General features: G+C 41.6%; 1 protein-coding gene and 1 long non-coding RNA gene across 3 annotated transcripts in view; one reads left to right on the plus strand and one right to left on the minus strand.

Moving 5' to 3' along the window:
- The window catches only part of GPR39 (G protein-coupled receptor 39), a 134543-nt gene that overhangs the window by 91865 nt on the left and 24723 nt on the right, over positions 1-17955 (plus strand). The gene's annotated exons all lie outside the window — the stretch shown is intronic.
- LOC122458069 lies at positions 1208-1639 on the minus strand. Its single transcript, XR_006277899.1, has 2 exons — positions 1540-1639; positions 1208-1261 (listed from the first exon to the last, which is right to left on the minus strand). It is a non-coding gene; the product is annotated as an uncharacterized LOC122458069 (long non-coding RNA).

Consider the following 17955-nt stretch of genomic DNA (forward strand, 5'->3'; position numbering starts at 1 on the left):
TTACACCGGCATACAGTGATTTTGATTCTTTCTTTTATACCTCTATAACTAGCTAAGTGATGAGATTACACCTAAATTCTTAGAGTCTAGGCCTTTACAGACAGGCCTGAATATCTATATCCTAACAATTGTCATGGTGAAGCATTTAGCCTCTTTAACTAGCAAAGTGATATTCTTCAATATTTTGAAACAGTATTTTGAATTGTTGAACTACTTTTAAAAATATTGGTGTGAATTTAGGTAAGAGTGTCTGAAAGCCTTGGAGACTGTAAGTCACCACCTTCTTCATGTGGTTGCAAATGTGTTTTCCACATAGGTGCGCAGGTGCTCAGCACACCAAAGCCACAGAGCTTTGGCTAGCAGTATACGTAGGTGTGTCAGCTTCTTAGCCCTCTGGCCCCTCCCCTGGCTGTTTAAGGGCAGTGCTGCCCTGACCCCCCTCAGTTCCTCCTGGCCTCCTGTAGCAAGAGTCAGAGCTCTGTGTGGTATTTTTACCTTATAGTTCTCTCTTTTTTCTGGGATTTTACTATATAATGAAGTTTAGTATTACCCAGAGGTTTAGTTTATAGTAGTTAGTTAAGATATGTAGTTATCCGGGGTTTAAACCTCGGAGGTGGAGGGAGGGGCTATCCCCAGCATTGACCCCCACGCACAGTGGCAAATTATTCAGGAAAAGAACTCAGGTGGCAAGGGACTTGCGTTTTGAAGCAGCCGCTTCTGGGGCAGACCATGAGGCTAACTTGTTTAGGAAGAAAATTTATTCTACCTCATCCTAACAAATGCACATTGCCAGTGAGCAGGTGCTTTTACCAACGTATGACTTTCTAAATTGGGAAACAATAGTAATATTTACGGATCGGTTGTCCACATCCTCCAGAGTAGAGTTTGACTTTCATTGTGGAAGGCGATCTAGTGCAGGGGCGCTCTCAACAATTTTTTTGGTGGCTTCAGAGTGCGGCCACCAACTCTTGCTGGTGGCTGCTCTAACAGTTTTTCCTAAAATACTTAACTTTAGGAAAAACAAACCAAAAAAAATGCACATATATAGGTCCAAATCATTGTAATTTATTAATTAGGGTTTTTTTTTTTTTCAGACTCAATTAAAAAAAACAAACAGTTGTCTCTATTCTTTACTGGACCTAAATAGAATACAAACACACAGAAGGCGCTTTGCATGTTTTTGTCTTTTTTGTTGTTTTTGTGTTTTGGATGCTTTTTTTAGACTTGCTAGCTAGTAAGTCTCCTGCTGTGAAAAGTGATACTTGTTTAAGTTTCAGAGTAGCAGCCATGTTAATCTGTATTCGCAAAAAGAAAAGGAGTACTTGTGGCACCTTAGCGACTAATAAATTTATTTGAGCATAAGCTTTCGTAAGCTACAGCTCACATCCAATGAAGTGAGCTGTAGCTCACGAAAGTTTATGCTCAAATAAATTTTAGTCTCTAAGGTGCCACAAGTACTCCTTTTCTTTTTGTTTGTTAAGATCACTTATCATTGCCTCCAGACTAGCTACTAAGTTTACTGTGAAAAGTGACGTGAACAAACATACAAATATCACTTTTCACAGCAGACTTACTCAGCCCCTGCAAGCCTGGGGACAAATTCAGCCCTTGATGGGGAAGTGGGTAGGAAGGCAGTGGGAACCAGGGGAGATGGGAGAATTGATAGGGGGCCAAGGGAGGCAGCGGGGGCTAGGGGCGATGGGAGCTGGATCCTGGGGCAGGAGCCCGGGGAATGAAGCCCAGGGCTGGAGGAGGTAGCAGGGGTCAGGAGTAATGAGGAGAGGGGGTGAGCCTGCGGACAGAGCCACCACCATGCAGCGGAGGGGACGGAGCACAAAGTCCCACAACTGGCATCTACCACCCCAGAAGTGAAACCTGACCCTACCGCCCTTGGGAAGGTAAGGAATTCACTGGTTGCCTGCTCCTCCAGCATTTGTGTCTCCAGAGGGGGACAGGGCCCAACCCCTGCTGGCAGCCCTGGGGAGGGGCCACTGCTTTGCTCTCTTCCTCCTCCCACCCCCCCAAAAATACCACTCAGGAGGCTGTGGCCTCAAGAAAAGGTGATGGCCACATGCAGTCATGGTGGCCGCATTTGAGAGAGACAGGCCTAGTAGCAAAAAGTCACTGCAGTGAACTTAGGACATGGCTGACACTTCCTCTAGAGTTATGTCTGCTGCTGTAACAATGAAAAGGGGTTCATGGGTGCAGAACTCTGGTCTAGCTCCTGAGAACCAACAGACAATTGAGGCCCTATCCTTTGACAGTCAGTTTGTGTTTTCAGAGAAAACCTGCAAAATCTTACATTCCTTTAAAGACTCATACTATATTGCATTTGGAGATTTTTACCCTGGTGATAAAGGGGCAGGGGGATGACGAGCAGCAATATTGCCCTCAGCACTGGTTTCATTTGAATTATCCCGCTAGACAGCAGAACTTCTCTAGAAAGGGGTACAAGTCTCAGAAGTCTTCTGGTCCCAGTTTCAACCTGTCAGCCAATCCTTCATCAGCTTTGGGCAAGCATCCAATTTGATTCTCTCTGAGTTTGGCATTCATGTCATCTCACTTCAAGCCATTTCTCCTCCATTCTGGGACAGGCTATTCCACTTCTACAGGTCTTGGGAGTCAACAACGATAGACAAGTGGGTCCTAAGCACTATGGGACAGGGTTATGCCATCAATTACTGTCCATTTTCCCCCTTCCCAACCTCCTACTCTGTTCCTTTCCAGGGACCCCTCTGTTGGGTCTATGCTACTTCAGCAGGTGCAGACTCTCTGGGCTTCTGTGATAGAGAGGTTCCTATTCAGAATTGGGGAAAGGGATTCCATTCATGGTACTTCCTGATTCTCAAGACCAAGGAAAAGATGAAACCTATCCTTAATCTCTACATTCTCAACAAGTTCATCAAATACATGAGATTCCACATGGTTACACTAGTGACTATTCTGCCTGCTTTGAATCACAATGACTGGTTTGCTCTCCTCAGTCTTCAGGATGCTTGCTTTCATGTGGTGATTTCTCCCAGGAAGTCTCTGAAATTTGTAGTGGCAGGTCAGCATTATCAGTACACTGTGCTTCCCTTTGGCCTGCCCTGCGCTCTGTGGGTATTTACCAAACATAACTAATAGCAGCATATTTCAGAAAAAGAGGAATTAATGTCTTCCAATATCTGGACATTTGGTTAGCAAGAAGCAAGTCCTCTGTTATGTCCAATTCACATTACGTCTCTTCAATCATCTAGGCCTGATTTTGAAAAAAAAAGTTGACATTAATACCAAGTAAAAAAACAGTGTTCAAGGATGTTTCTGCTGAACAAATTATTTCATGCAATTAATCACCTCTGTCTGGCATTACAATCTCAACTTTCAGCTATGGTCCTTGTATGCATGAAGTTATTAGGCCATATGGCTGCATGCACTTTTTGTAGTCCAGCATGTGAGATTGTGCCTTCATTATCTTAAAGCATGGGGTTGAAGTTGGTCAATCACCCAAGTTGTCAATCATTAGGCAGGTTTGTCTGAGTGTCTCTAGCGATCCTGGACTCCCTATAGTGACGGGCAGTTCAGATAAATATATTCCCGGGTTTTCCCTTTGCTCATCCTTCTCTGATCACAACTATAGTCACCGATGCTGACTCAATAGGTTGGGGAACACTGAAAATTTAGGGCTTGTTGTCAGAACAAGTGGCTTCTTTTCATATCAGTGTTCTGGAACTTTGAGCCACTTTCAAAGCCTGACAAGCCTTTTGGGATCACGAGTGGTGCAGTAGTTCGTATACTTACTGACAATACCATCTCCATGTATTGTGAATAAGCAGGGAGGTGCCCACTCCAACCAGCTTTGTCAAGAGGCAACACAATTTTGGCAGTTCTCCATTAAGGACAGCATGGTTCCCACAGCTGCTCATTTACCTGGGGTCCAAAATCACTTGACCAATCATCTCTTCGGACCATGAGTGGTCTTTCAAGACCCAAGTCCTAAGGTCCATCTTACAGAATGGGGCATCCTGACAACAGACATTGTTTTGTAATGAGAGATGACAAGAAGTTCCATCGGTTTTGCTCTCAAGTAGGTCTCAGTCAGGCTCTTGAACCAACACCTTCCATCTGAATTGGAGATTGGTGATCCAGCTTCCCTCTGATCCTGATCAACCCACAGGCCATCCTCACATTGAAGTTGGATCATGCCAAACTGATTCTTGTCACTCAGTGTGGCCAACACAATGTTTGTTCTCTGACCTACTCAGGCTATCAGTTCGAACACCCATATCTCTTCCTCTCTATCTTGATGTACTGACTCGGCACGATGTTGAATTTTGCATCCAGTGCTCAGCACTCTGGCATGGATGCTGCATGGCTAGCCGAGGAGAAGGAGGAGGAAAGCTATTTGGAAGCTGTTAGGCAAATACCACTCAATAACTAACAGCTACCTATTCAGCCAAGTGGAAGCAGCTTTTGATTTGGTCACTAGTCTGGTGACTTCAACCCAGGCTAGCCTGCATTCAAAAAACTTTGGAGTACTTGCTACAGTTTCAATCCTTTTGTCTGTCTCTCAGCTCGTTCAGGGTCCACTTAGTGGTGATGATGGAGTTTCATCCTCTAATCCAAAGAAAGTAAATTTTTCTCAAACTCTATTATAGCAAGATTTCTAAGAGGATTACTCATCTTCACTCACCTGTGAAAGAGCTGGTTCCCTTGTGTGACCTTAATACTGTTAGCTTCCCTTATGGGGCCTGTGTCCGAGCCCCTGGCAACCTGTTCTCTCTCTCTCTCTCTCTCTCTCTCTCTCTCTCCTGGGTCAGAAGACACAGTTGCAGACTTCCTTGTTTCTATAACATCTGCAAGGAGAGCAAGTGCTGTAGGCCTTAATGGCCGAGCCCCAGTATATTCACTTTTTTCCAAAGACAAAGTGGTTTACAACCTCATTCAAAACTCTTGTCGAAATTGATTTCCCAATGTCGCCTGAACCAAGTAATATACTTATCAGTGTTCTTTCATAAACTGCAGTCAAATGCAGATGAATGGCCACTTCACTCATTTGGATGTGAGATGCTGCTCGGTGTTTTACTTGGGGAGGACTAAGCCTTTCTGTTCATCGCTTCGCCTTTGTTTCCTGTGCAAATTGAATGATGGGTCAGGCAGTCTCTGCACGCATGATTTCCAGGTGGATAACTTCCTGCATTATGACAGCATATGAAGAAGCTCAGCCCTCGCCTCTGCAGAGATTACAGGCTCATTTGACAAGGGCCCAAACGATGCTGATGTTTTGATGTTGGACATTTGCAGGGCTGCTATCTGGTTTTCTATACATACTTTTACCAAGCACTATGCTGCTACCACGATGCTGCATCTAGGTCAGATGTAAACTTTAGGAAGGCAGTTCTGTAGCCTGTTAAGTAGGCTATGAGTCCCACCTCCTTTGAGGACTGCTTCAGAGCCACCTGAGAGGAATACTCATCTGCAACCACTCGAAGAAAAAATGGTTACATACCTATACTGTAACTGTTGTTCTTTGAGAGGTGCATCCAGATGTGTATTCCATGATCCACCCTCTGTTCCCTCTGCATCCGTCTCTACTCTTAACATCTGGTGCAAAGGAACTGAGGGTGCTGCCCTTAAATAGCCAGGAGAGAGGCTAAGGGCCAGAGGGTGCGAGTGCTTCCCCACAGGTACTGCTAGGAAAAGTTCTCCAGCTTTGATGCTCTGGGAGTGCACACAGGGAGTGGCATACACGCTGGCACCCACATTTCAAAGAACAACAATTACAGTACAGGTAGGTAAGTTTTTTAACTACAGAGCAGGCACAGCTTGGGCAATGATAGCCCAGTCTTCCCCACACCAACCCGCCAACGTGCTTGAACTCTGAGCTGAAGGACAACTTCTAGGTGGGGGAAAAGGGTAACTGAGGAGACCTGGATATAATTCTCTGCTCTGCCACACACTTTGTTTGACTTTGGACAAGTCACTTTAGTATAGCTAGTGCTTCAGTTCCCTATCTGTAAATGGAGACCATAATGCTCCCCTTTTCTGTCTTTTTTAATTACAGGGTAAGCGCTTCAGGCTATGTGTGTGTGCACGCACACGTGTTGTCTGATCTCAGTTGATGTACTTAGGCATAATATAACTAATGATAATTTCCCCTTGGTGCCTCTGCCAAAGGTTCTAATTGTGGCAGTGGTTTTTGTAATGTGGGACTGGGCAGAGACAACCAAACTCATTTTGCACAGGGCGTATAAACAGTTATCTATTTGGTGCCACTTCCAAAGACTAACAACAGGGACTGGGTTTGAACTAGCAACCGAGAACTGGAGAAACGGAACAATACCCAAGGCCTCTACCTTGAAATAATTGAATTACATTTTTAACCAACTTTGTACAATAAACCACATTAGCCCTGGCATAACTCACATTCCTTTATGGATCTAGGACCAGTTTATGCTAAAACAGAATTGCATACCTCATCATATAGTGTTTAAATGTGTCAGGAGTGGCAGTGACTTTTCTATTTCAGGCTATGTAACAGTTTTCATTCTAAATCCCAGTTAGTCAAACCTTCCATGCTGATTCCCACCCCGCTTTGAGGCTTCTTTTCCAATGTAAAGAAAATGTTTTTTTGTTTAGTTTTGGCAATTCAACATACCATTCAATTACACAACTTCACATTGTTCTGTTTCAAATCTAAGTGAGTTCAGGCTTATTTAAAAAAATGTAAAAAGGTGTATACTTCTCTGAACGTTGCTAAATGGAGAAAATAGTCTTGTGTCTTGGAAAGCTTTCTAGCTGGAAAAGACCTTTTAATCTATTTATTTTTTAGACATTTTGATTTCTACGGAGCACTGCAGCTCAGAAGGACTTCAGAAGCTGGAAAGCCTTTAAAAAAACAATTGGATTTCCCAGTCACATTACTTTGAAAAACAATGGCACATAGTGAAAACACTTGGCCAAATTGACTTGGGGAGGGGGGGCAAGGAGATTAAATTGACATATGCTAGATGTGGCATTTTCCTGGAATCATTACTAGAAGACAGAGCTCAATCTTTGCTACTTTGACTACTTACCCTGTGGTGGCTTTCAAATTTTAACAATCTTCCACAGCCTCTGGCTCTGATTCCCTTCTGCTCCACAGAGCAGGGGAAAGGGTTTAAAGCAATTTCATGCTTAAGGAAGAGAGTAGCAGACCCATACAATCACCTTTCCATTCTTGCATCTGCAACCCCCTGCCCCCCATACCCATGAACACCATACAGTGTAGGATTAGCTTCAGATGGGGAGCAGCTCTTCTGAATAGCATGTTCTCCTGTGAAACAGGTGGTATTTCTGCTGGGCTTTTAGGCAGAAGCTAATAATGCCACAAGCAGCACTAACTTCAAGTGCAAGGTTGGAGAGCCATCATGCTAGGGAAGAGAAGGAGATGGTGACAGGGAGTGTATTAATCAATTTGGAGATCTTACCTCCTCCATTAGGAGACAAGCTCCCTTCTCCCCTTTCCCTCCCGCCCTGCATCCCTCCGTCCCAGAGGACATGCAACAGAAAATGTACAACGTTCACCTGAAGTATCTGCAGTCCTCTCCCTCTCTTCCCCACCCCCGCCAATGGCTCTTACCACAGGAATGTCCAGCATGATATTTTGGTGACTTACATGAATTGTATTTGAAGCAGCTTTAAATGCCTTTTTTATTCAAAAAGATGCTTGGAACTTGGAGCTTTGTTTTAGAACCTGTATGGAAGCTGAAATGTGCGATGCCAAGTCTGATGATATGCACCCACCATGCTGGCAAACCTGTCTTGTACTCTTTGACAAAAGTGAGAGGGGCAATAAGCTGCAGGGGAAGAATGCAGAGTCTTTTCCTAACACTTGCTTCCTCACCTTACTTCCAGGAGGACGTGGTTCAGGCCTGGGGCTATCCATGTCAAAACAGTGCCTCAAAAGCAATAAAAAGGAGAAACGTTGCATGCAGACTTGTGCTTTGTCAGTTCTGTATTCAGAGTGGTCTATTCTGTGCTTGTCTCTAATTGCTGAGGATGATCTGTGTCCAGTTCTGGGCACCACACTTCAGAAAAGATTTGGACAAATTGGAGTATGTCTAGTCAAGAGCAACAAAAATTAATTAGAGGTCTAGAAAACATGACTTTCAAGGACAGATTTGGTTTGTTAGTCTGGGGAAGAGAAGACTGAGGGGGACATAACAGTTCTCAAGTACATAAAAGGCTGCTATAAAGAGGAGGGTGATAAATTATTCTCCTTCACCACTGAGGACTGGATAAGAAGTAGTATGGGCTTAAATTGCAGCAAGGAAAAACTTTCTAACCATCAGGGTAGTTAAGCACTGGAACAAATTACCTAGGGAAGTTGTAGAATCTCAGTCACTGGAGATTTTTAAGAGCGGGTTAGACAAACCGCTGCCAGGGGAGGTCTAGATAATACTCAGTCCTGCCTCAGTGCTAGGGACTGGAGTAGATGACCTATCAAGGCGCCTTCCAGTCCTACATTTCTAAGATCTCTGTGGTTCCTCAGCTTTATGTCTTGCCTTTAAAATGCACTAAAGTGAATGATTGACTGTGGATCTAAATTGTCTTTTTCAGTTTTTTGACAGCTGTCCTTTCCATTGCATGTCCTTAGAAGAAGTCTTCTCTCTGGTGATTGGAGGCATACAAAGCTCAAATCTTCTCAGCTGGCTTCAGTGTCAAGAACAATGTGTTATGTTCATTTTGCAGTCTTAGTTAAGCTGTTAAGAGCAAGGTTGTTGTCCCATTGTGAATTCTTTTGTCATTTAGCACAGCCATGTGGCTCTCCATCTCTAAAGAGGCTTCTCTTTATGCAAGATGTGCTCAGTGCCCCAGTAAAACTTGATGCCACCGTTAAGCCGTTACAGTGTTACCAACTAAACCCATTGTTTTTTTTTTCTTCTTTAAAAGTTTATGGTCTCGGTGCTTAGGCCAACAAAATTTGGCAAAATGTCTTGCCCAGCTTTCGTCACTGTCATTAATTCATAATCTTGCCTGATCTGCTATAATTTAGTGCCAGCTTAGCAAGCTGAAATTAATTCTTTTGTGTAATCACTTGATCCCTTAATTTCTCTTATTTCTATGTGTGGAACTAAATGTAAACTGTCATTGTAAATCACTAATTCAAGTAATAGGAGAAGAGTGCACAATTTATATATTTCAATACCACTCAATTAAAAAAAATTCCCATGTAAATATACTATGCCAAATCCTTCTCCTGAATGCTTCAGACCTTATGGGTAAAATGTCCTTTTGGTCCCATGTGTCTTGTGCTACTATTATTCTGGCCTTTAAATTAATAAAATATTTAGTTTAAGATTTCTGGCCTTGGAAGCAAAATTAAGTCCTCTCGGATCCCAGACTAACTTGTTCCTCATAGAAGTCTGTCTGTATATCTGCCTATTGCCCCCGTCCATCAGAACATACAGTTGCAAAAATGCATTTTTAATTTGACCCTGCCCTGCTAATATTTCTATTGCAATCGCTTAGCATGTCTACTACTGCAGTTATCTCTTCTCTGTTCAATCACAGTAGCTGAGGTGGCAGTCTGGGTATGCTTCTGCTCCAACTAGTACCCAATTAGTTGTCTGCCCCTGAACTTTCTTCAAGTCTAGGATTGCTTTCATGTGCCCAGTTTTCCTACCTCCAGCTCTCTACTTAACCCCCCTCCAATCCGATATCTACCCTCTCCAGTCCACTGAAACTGTCTGGACCAACTTCACTAATGGCCTTCTCCTAGTTAAATGGAAAAGAATTCAGGTTGAAGCATCTGTTACCTTGAACACTGCCGTTCATTCTTACTCTTCCACTTTTGCTCCTGGTTCTCCTAATCTAGCTGACTGCACCTTCATCATTTTGCATTAATGGCTGCTCCTCTGGTACCCTTTGGAACCCTATTTCCTGTCTCCGTCTCAGTCTCCCTCTCCCTCATGGTGACCTAAAGTTCTCCCATAGTTTCATAATTTTGAACTGAAATCTTTTTGCTACATTAGCATATCAAGGTAACTAAACTTGCTCCAGAGCAATAATACAGGCAACATCCACTCAAGTTCTGGCCCTCCAGCATCTTTGGAGCACATAATGCTTCCTATGTTGCTACTTATGCCAAGGTGTGAAATGGAAGTGTTCAGTAGAAAATGAATGGTAATGAATTCTTTTTAAAGGAATATTATTTATTTATTTATTTATTATTTATTTACTTTAAATTCTGCATTTTTATCAGTTGCTCTTCCATAGATTCCAGGACCAGAAGGGACCATTGTGATCATCTAGTCTAACCTCCTGTGTAACACAGGCCAGAAACTCCCCCAAAATAATTACTAGATCATATCTCTTAAAAACACATTCAATCTTGGTTTAAAAATTGTCATTTTTTGTTTAAATCAAAACCCAAAATCTGTATATGTATTTAGTATAATGAAAATGAAGTTTTCTGCCTTAAAAGGACAAACACAATTAAGTCTACCTTTTTGTTTTATTGTTGAGTTGTTTTTATTGAATTGATCTGTTACAAGGTTCTCCACTGTGGCTAAAATATTACATGGTACATAACGTTTTCCTGTTTTAGCTCAACTTGCTCAATTTTCATTTAGTTTCAAGGTGGTTCATTCTGTTGAAGCCCTGTTTTGTTCAGACTAGCAGCTCAAGAGGCTTCCTGTAGCTGAGATTGTTTTTGAATTGATACATTATTCAGTTATGAATTTCTTCTTTACTGTAGGAGTGAGTGTGTGTCTTATCACAAATATGAGTTTGAGTTCAAAACTACTGCTATTTTGACCAAATATAAAAAATGTAAAATTAACTGTGACATTCAATAATATGTTGTGTGATGCCCCTGTGTACTGCATGGATTTAAAAGAGAAAGTCCTTTGGGAAAGAACCTCCTATGGTGTGTAGTAATAGGATTTACTGCATTTAGAATAATACACAATATGTTGCAGAAATACAGGTATTAGTGAGGAATGAAACTATATTTCATACCATCAAGAAATGTAATCAGAAACATGTTTGGTCTTGTTGATCAGCCACTAATTAAGTAAATCTTTTTAATAGCATTCAAAATCTGACTCTGGTATAATGTTCTAAATTAATTTATTATGAGATTATTATATTAACTAAGGGAAACAGAAAGCAGCAATTTTAATATTACACTAAACAGCATTTTTGAAAATAGTTCCTTCAATTTGTTACTGCCTGTTGTACAGTACAAGATGTTTTCCACTTTAGGTGGATTACTGCCTTATATGTTCCACTTAAAAGTTTTCTGTCATATAAAGTTAACTTGTATAAATGTAAGACAGTAGGGGGGAAAATAGTCTAAGCTTTCCATATACACTGTCTCTGAACTTGTAAGATATTCTGAAGAGAAAAAAACAAACAAACCCTGGGGACCATTGCAAACCCTGGGGACCATTGTGACAAAGGGGAGGAAGATACTTGCCTAGTACATAACCAGTGGCAGGTTAATGATTTTGCCACCCCTAGGCCCTGAAATAATTGCCGCCTCCCCACCCTGTATGAACTTGTTTTAGTTTTTTTACAAATTCATTTGAACTAAAATGAATCCAAATATCATTAAAATAATTGAACATTTACAAGTTTTATTATAAATAAAATTACAAGTACAGCGGGGCCTCGCTTGAACACGCGTCTGTATAGCACGATTTCGCTTACAGTGCGGGACCACGCATGGATCCAAAATCCCACGTTCAAGCGGGGGGTCTGGTGTATATCAAATATTTTATGTAGATACAATAAAAGAAATAAAAGTATGTGAGTAGTAAGTAATTGCATTTGTTTACACCTACATCTTTGAGCAGCAAACTTATTTATTAATTCTGTATAATCCAGAGAAGTTGTTAGATTCTTTTCAATTATCAGGAGAGAAAGGGAGTTTACTTTTTCTTCACTAAGATTAGCCCTCAAATAATTTTTCACCCTTTTTAATACCAAAAATGATGGTTCCGCTGAACAGTTTGTAGCAGGTGTGCAAACGAACATTCAGAAGGCAATATCAATATTTGGATATACTGAATGAATGTTTCGATTTCGAAGAAGGCTGCAATATCTTAAAATTGACTTTTTTTCATTTTCAGGTATTTCGACACCTTCCAAATACGATTGAAAATGTAGACACTCATTCACAAATGATTCTTCTAAATCTCCTTGGTAGCATAACTGTAATTTTTTAGCGTGAACTGTTATATCTGTTGTTGAAGTATTGGTAATGTTAGAGAGAAACTGAAATCTGCCATAAATTTCTTGATACGCATTACTTCTGCATTTTAATTCGGAGCATACAAGGTCTAGTATTGTTAAAAAGGTATCTACTTTAAATTTATCTCTACCACACGGTTCCACTTCAACTTCGCGTGTCTCATCAGATTGACGTTTACGCTTTCTTTTTCACCTTGTGTCAAATTTGTAGTCTTCAATTTCAGATTTTTCTTTGGCTGTCTCTTCGTACATATCAAACAAGTCCCGTGTAGAGTTAATGTATCCTATTAGTGAGTTGTAGAGTTCTACAACTGTCTGCATATCAATATAAACATTTTGCAGTTTTTGGCTAGTTATATGAAATCTTTCCAAGAGTGAGCTCCAAAATACAGCCATAAAAGCTGCCTCAAGTCAATAAAGTTTTCGCTGCAGGCCTGCAGCTTCATTATGTGCAACAGGTTTCTCAGTAGCCTCCTCCTTTATTGCATTTAAGGCTTTAATTATAGTATTCCAGTTTTCACTCAAATTATGATAAGCTTCCACACGAGATGACCATCGAGTCTCAGAAAGTCTTTTTATTACTTTACTGCCTGGCTTCAAATTAGATATTAAAATCTCCCACCGGTGAGTAGAGGCAGAAAAAAATGAATAAAGATGTTGGACAGTTGAGAAAAATGAACATGCTTCTTGACAACTTTCTGCTGCACATACTCCAACCAGATTTAAAGAATGTGCAGAGCAAGGCACATACACAGCATAAGGATTTATATTCTTGCTTGCAACCCGCTATGTACACCAGACATGTTAGTGGCATTGTCGTAAGACTGGCTATGGCAGTTTGCGATATCTAATCTGTAACAATTCAAAGTTGAAAGTACAGCATCAGCTAACTGTTCTGATTTGTGGCCAGTATTTGGTTAAAAAAAAAAAACAAAACAAAACAAAGAAACCTCTCTACTGGTATGCCGTCATCATTTACATTTCTCAGTATAAAAGCCAATTGATCAACATGAGATATGTTGGGAGTTGAGCCAATGCTTATCGAGAAATATTTGGCTTCTTTTACTTTAATAATTTGAGATCACATTTGAAGTAATCAATTTTATAAATTCATTACCTATATAGGATGAAAGATAAGATACATTATCTTGACCTTCATTTCCATAATGTACAATGTAATTTGCTAAAACTGGATCGAATTTTGCGACAAGCTCAAGGGCCATCATGTAATTGCCGTTATAAGGTGCTCCAAATTTTTCCACTTTGCCTCTAAGTGCAAGTCCTCTGCTTGAAAGTTTCTTTACCACTGCTACAATCCTCTTCAACACATTTCTCCAATAAATGTCATCTTCCATTTAAAATTTTAAATTCGTATCAATTCTTCCGGATATCTCTCCCCTCTTCACCATTGTCAGTATACATGTTTTATGTTCACTCGAATTTTCATGTTCACGTAGTTGAGCTGATATGTTTTTTCTTCATGGTATCCACTCGTCGCCAGACTAGGGAACCCTCTGAATAATTGACATGGGGCACAATACACGGCTCCTTTGCTCTCCAAATATACAAGATATTGCCATGGCTTTACTTCACCATTTAAAAGATGTCATTCAAACACATTTTTGTTAGAACATGCATTTTATCAGTATATTTTCTTTTTGAGTTAGTAAAATCACTATCAATATTTTGTTTAATACCATGCATTGTTAAATACTCAATTGTAGTATCATTCAATATCCATTGGGCCGGGTCGTCACTTATGGTAGATATTTCACTGTCTGATTGAATTTCTATTGACATGATTCCCAAATCTCTGCAGTATTGTCAAAGATATCCAGATCAACGTGATTCCCGGTAGTCTCTGATATGCTAGTATTTGGAGCATTTTCTTCAACATTAACTGCAACTGGAATTTCTTCATTAGTTTCAATATGTACTTTTATTTACATCAATATTTTCAATACCAACACCAGCCTTTTCACTTTTACTTCACTACTACTTTCAACTATTTTTTTCTGTCTCACTGTTGGCACTAATTGATGCAACAAAGGAATCAATTTTGCGCATTTTTGCTATTGTTTCATTTTCCCTTTCTTTTGTATAGCATTTTTTTAAAACTGAGAACTGCTTAATTTCTTTCTTCCGGTCATATTATTAATGCTTAGGATTGTCGCATGTTCTTTACCAAATGGTGTCACGCCGTCATGGGTGGTTTCAATACGTGCTATGATTTGTAGAATCGCAGCATGCGTCACTGATGCCGCAATTACAAAAATGCTGCTATTATAAATTTACCGCCCCTGCAAATTTGTCGGCCTAGGTGATAATACATCGCTGTACATAACATAGCCAAATTATGGACCCCTGGCTTCCATTTGCTTTCCTAATGTAAGATTTGTAACATGTTAAGAAGGGATCACTTTCCTTCTTGGGTTGGAGCAGTGCTGCAATCACTGAAGTGGAGGCTCCACTGACTCTCACAATACACCACCTTTGGAGGCTAGATTTAATTATGAACTAAGAGGTCTCTTGCAGCCCACATACCAAAAGCAAAACAATTCTGCATGCTGATAAAAGGCTGGCTTAATATTGCTATTGTGTTATCCTTCTGAAGAAATGTCTGCCGTATAACTTTCGGTGTCCAGAGATTGGCTATGGTAGATTTCCAGGGGCATGTGCAGGAATTTAAATTTGACCCCTTTTTTGGGGGGCACAGAAGCTCACTCTTCCCCCTTCCCATCCCCAGTCCCATGAGTAGCTCGCTGCTTCCCCTCCCCACCCCAGGAAGGAGCTTGCTGCACCCCCTCCCTCTCCCCTGCAGCTCCCGGGGTGAGAGGACTCCCACAGTTCCGGGGCTGGAGCTCTCTCCCCGCCGTAGCCCTAGGGCTGGGGGAGTACTGTGTCATGGGGGGGGGGACCCATGCCCCTGCTTGCCCTCCTTGCACATGCCCCTGTAGACCATGAGCCATTTCACCCTGTTCAATAGATGGGAGTGTGTGTGGGATTAGAGACTGTAGAAACTCTGACAAGGCATATGGAGGCATGGGAAGGCTAAAGTGAAAAATTGGTGCAAAGGTCCTTGCTTTTTATTATTTTCTTTATTGGCGGGAGTAACTGGCTGATGCAAGAAAAGGACCCTAGTCTTTTAAAATGAAAGATCTGCCTTTTTAATTTTGAAAATAGGAATGATTGTTCTTCCTTGGAAAATTGAGCATTGTCTTTATTCCTGCCTAATCTACATGTGGCACAATTGTGAGGGTGGAAGGGAATTTAAAAAATCAGCAGGCAGAAGCAGGAAAGTGCTCAGGAAAAGGGACCAGGAGTGAAATTCTAGTGTGGATAGCTACCTGTTGATTAGAAGAGAGAGAGAGAATCTTGAGCAAAAGAGCAGATAATTACATAAATAATATATTAATTTACCATCTATAATTGCATTATTTCTGTTGCGGTAGTGCCCAAATCATACAAGGGCCCCATTGTGCTAGGTGCTGTACAAACACAATGGAGGCACAGTTCCTGCCTAAGAAACTTGATGATTAAAGAGAGAAAAGGAATAAGCAAAAAGGTGAGTTTTGAAAAAAGGGTGCAGCGTTCTTCAGATGTCTCTAATTTGTAAAAGCTTTTTATTAAGGCAAAATTACAATTAAATGTGAGCATACTGCTTTATTACATTACTATTCAGGATCAGCTTAATGTTCAAAGAACCTGGCTAAAGATTCTGGCTTGTTGACTAGTGAACTCTCCTCCTCTGAGTATGCTAGATACGGTGACCAAATTTTTAAATACCTATCCTTGAGCCAATAAAAATAGTATCTCACTCACCTTGTCTCTTTTTAAAAAAAAAAAAAAAAAAAATTCTGTTGGTGAGAGAGACAAGCTTTTGAGCTTACACAGAGCTCTTCTTCATATCTGAGAAATGTACTCTGTGCCACCTCTACATTCAAGGTGGAACAGATTGTTTAGCATAAGGAGCTACCATGGAAGAGACCATTCAAGGTGAAGAGGGTCTCCCATTGAGTATTGGTTGTAACTGTTTAATGATATCCCATATGGTTTCTAGTGCAACGTGGTAGGTGACAAAGAGGGGTATGTGGTCAGACATGTGGTTTGTTCGGGTTTTTTTCCTGTATTGATGCAGGTTCTCCTGGGGTATTTGGTTCCATGATACGACCTACTTCTCTGGTAGAGTGTCCTTGGTTGGTGGCGGCAGCTTTAAGTGTGCTTAAGGTGGTGTGTATCCCAGATTTTTTTCTTGCAGCACAGTCTGTGGTACCTGAGTGCCTGGCTGTAGATAACGGATTTATCGGGATGTTTGGTGTGGTTACTGGATCTGTGAAGGCATGTGTGTGGTGATACAGGGGTTGTCTGTAGAGTTTGATTGCTGAAGCTGATTGTGGTGTCCAGGAAGCTCATCTGGTGTGGGAGCATTCTAGAGAGAGTTCCCTGGATGGATGGTGGTTTAACTGGTGGTGCAAATCTACGACTGAGTTTAGGTCATCTGTCCAGAGCAGGGGCAGGCAAACTTTTTGGCCTGAGGCCCACATCGGGTTTGCTCGGGCATGTAGGAAAGATATCAGGAGGGCCAAATCGCACCTGGAGCTGCAGCTAGCAAGAGATGTCAAGAGTAACAAGAAGGGTTTCTTCAGGTATGTTGGCAACAAGAAGAAAGCCAAGGAAAGTGTGGGCCCCTTACTGAATGAGGGAGGCAAGCTAGTGACAGAGGATGTGGAAAAAGCTAATGTACTCAATGCTTTTTTTGCCTCTGTTTTCACTAACCAGGTCAGCTCCCAGACTGCTGTGCTGGGCATCACAAAATGGGGAAGAGATGGCCAGCCCTCTGTAGAGATAGAGGTGGTTAGGGACTATTTAGAAAAGCTGGACGTGCACAAGTCCATGGGGCCGGACGAATTGCATCCGAGAGTGCTGAGGGAATTGGCGGCTGTGATTGCAGAGCCCTTGGCCATTATCTTTGAAAACTCGTGGCGAACGGGGGAAGTCCCGGATGACTGGAAAAAGGCTAATGTAGTGCCCATCTTTAAAAAAAGGGAAGAAGGAGGATCCTGGGAACTACAGGCCGGTCAGCCTCACCTCAGTCCCTGGAAAAATCATGGAGCAGGTCCTCAAAGAATCAATCCTGAAGCACTTAGAGGAGAGGAAAGTGATCAGGAACAGTCAGCATGGATTCACCAAGGGAAGGTCATGCCTGACTAATCTAATCGCCTTTTATGATGAGATTACTGGTTCTGTGGATGAAGGGAAAGCAGTGGATGTATTGTTTCTTGACTTTAGCAAAGCTTTTGACACGGTCTCCCACAGCATTCTTGTCAGCAAGTTAAGGAAGTATGGGCTGGATGAATGCACTATAAGGTGGGTAGAAAGCTGGCTAGATTGTCGGGCTCAACGGGTAGTGATCAATGGCTCCATGTCTAGTTGGCAGCCGGTGTCAAGTGGAGTGCCCCAGGGGTCGGTCCTGGGGCCCGTTTTGTTCAATATCTTCATAAATGATCTGGAGGATGGTGTGGATTGCACTCTCAGCAAATTTGCGGATGATACTAAACTGGGAGGAGTGGTAGATACGCTGGAGGGGAGGGATAGGATACAGAAGGACCTAGACAAATTGGAGGATTGGGCCAAAAGAAATCTAATGAGGTTCAATAAGGATAAGTGCAGGGTCCTGCACTTAGGATGGAAGAATCCAATGCACCGCTACAGACTAGGGACCGAATGGCTCGGCAG

The sequence above is a fragment of the Dermochelys coriacea genome, chromosome 11 (assembly GCF_009764565.3).
Source record: "Dermochelys coriacea isolate rDerCor1 chromosome 11, rDerCor1.pri.v4, whole genome shotgun sequence".
NCBI classification, from domain to species: domain Eukaryota; kingdom Metazoa; phylum Chordata; order Testudines; family Dermochelyidae; genus Dermochelys; species Dermochelys coriacea.